General features: G+C 38.1%; 1 pseudogene; it reads right to left on the bottom strand.

Moving 5' to 3' along the window:
- Positions 1–325: 325 nt before the first annotated feature.
- Positions 326–1,180, bottom strand: LOC122449289 (annotated as a pseudogene).
- Positions 1,181–2,466: the final 1,286 nt, after the last annotated feature.

The raw sequence follows: 2,466 nt of genomic DNA, 5'->3' as shown, positions 1-2,466 counted from the left end.
GGTGGGAACCCTTAAAATGTATTCTAAGCAATTTTCAAGTATATAATGCAGTATTGTTAACTATAGTCACCATGTTATACATTAGATACCCAGAATTGACTCATTTCATAACTAGGGGTTTGTGCACTCTGACCAAAGTTTCCCTATTTCCTCACCGCCCCCATCCCTGCCAAGCACCATTCTACTCTCTATTTTTATCAGTTTAGCTTTTTATATGTCATATTTGATTATGTGAGCAAATTTTTCCTGCTCTTGAATACCTTATGCACTGTGATCCTTATCTGTTTGGTTTTTAGACTGTAAACCAAGGGGTTGAGAACACGAGTTAGGAAGAGGAAGAGGTTGGCCATGGTGACATGAAGAAGAGGAGATGTGAATGTCCCAAACCTATGAATTAGAGCCAACACAATGAGTGGCACATAAAAGATGCAGACAGTGAAAATGTGGGAAACATAGGTATTAAGTGCCTTGAGCTGACCATCTTTGGAGGCAATACCCAGCACTGTCTTCAAAATTAGGATTATGAAATGACAATGAACATAGAGTCAACTCCAAAGGTGCACAGGACAAGGGACAACCCATAAATGATGTTGACTGTGATAGGGCCACCAGCCAGCTTCATAACATCAGGGTGGTAGCAATAACTATGTGATAGAATGACATCCTTGCAGAAGGGCAATCGCTTGAGCAAAATTGGCAAAGGTACCATCAACACCACACCCCTAATCATGGCTGCAAGCCCCATTCCCATAATCCGAGAATGGGTTAAGATTACTGTGTAGTGCAGTGGGTTGCGAATAGCTACAAATCTATCAAAGGCCATGGCCAGCAGGATGGCTGACTCCATGGAGGAGAAGGTGTGGATAAAGAACATCTGCATTAGGCAGGGGTGAAACTCAATCTCTCTGTGATTCAGGAGGAAGACACTGAGGACTGTAGGCAGAGTTGATAAAGACAGACCCACATCTGTGGCTGCCAGCATAGACAGGAAGATGTACTGAGGCTCGTGAAGGCTGGAGGTGGTTTTGATGATGAAGAAGATAGTGCTGTTTCCTAGGAGGGCAATTAGGTACATGACACACAGTGGGATAGAGATCCATATTTGTACAGCTTCAAGTCCAGGGATGCCTGTTAAAAGGAGAGTGGGTGGCTGGAACCAGCTAGTGTTTATAAGCTCCATAAAGATATGTTTGGGGGGCACAGCCCAAATCAGTTTCTAAATGTTTCTACTGGGAGAAAAACCGAGATTTTTAATAGAATGTAATGCATCTAACTTTTGTGGGGCAGTGTTAATTCTAGCCATCTTTACATCAAGGAATTGATCCTTAGAATGTTTCCAACTCTATCTGAATACTCAGAGTGAGGACAATGAATAACTGCTATTAAAATGTAAGATCTACTAAAATTATTTCAGTCTAGAAAACTTCAGTCATTGATTAAGTGACAATGAAAATTAAGAATACTATTTTCTATGTTTATCCTAATGCTTAGAAAAATTTCATTGTTGGATTCTGTTTCTTAATTTATCCACTTATGTTGAATCTATATACTTTGGCTAAGATGACTCTGAAAGAAGGTTTTGCACTTTCCCCACATCTATGTCACACCTATAAATATTCAGGCATCTGGGGACTCCTCCGGAGGTCCAGTGGTTATGATTCTATGCGTCCATTGCAAGGGGTGTATATTGTCTCTGGTGGGAGAATTAAGATCTCACATGCCATGCAGTATGGCCACACACACAAAAAAATTCAACCATCTGGAAACCTGGACATTTTTTCCTGTTAATTAGACCTGCAGAAATAAAGAATAAGATATTCAATAAGCCACATAAACCTCAAGCTATTTTAATAAATACTCCAAGTTCATTTTCACAATTAATTTCTAGGTTGTTTGACATGTTCTTTTAAAATGATATGTTGATTTTTCAAAATATGAGAGAGTGATAAAATAATCAAGATGAGTATGGCAATTACTTTTAAATTGGTGCTAGAATAGTTGCAAACATTAACAAATAACTTCTTGAATAAAATTTGAAGTATCTGTATTCCAAAGCACATGTATAATACATCGTGCTGTTTTGTGCTTAGTTGCTCAGCCATGTCTGACTCTGCAACCCCATGGACCACAGCCTGCCAGGCTCCTCTGCCTTTGGGGATTCTCCAGACAAGAATATTGGAGTAGGTTGTCATGCCCTCCTCATATAATATATTAGGAAATAATAAATATCCACATTTCAATAAACATCTTAAACATGGCATAATTGGAGGAAATTGTGTTAATATTTATGTGTTTATCCTCTAAAGATGAATAGAAAGAGATTATATATGATTGTTTGAATACAGTTATATTTAGGAGTTTTGTTTAAATTTGGAAGTAGAAACAAAATAGTGAGGTAACTACATTTGGATATAGAGAAGAATGTAAGGGTGCTAATATGACTGATGTTATCTGAAAAAATATGAA

The sequence above is a fragment of the Cervus canadensis genome, chromosome 11, assembly GCF_019320065.1.
Source record: "Cervus canadensis isolate Bull #8, Minnesota chromosome 11, ASM1932006v1, whole genome shotgun sequence".
Taxonomy (NCBI): Eukaryota; Metazoa; Chordata; class Mammalia; order Artiodactyla; family Cervidae; genus Cervus; species Cervus canadensis.
Note: the sequence above shows the minus strand (reverse complement) of the source record. Positions and strands in the feature narration are given on the sequence as shown.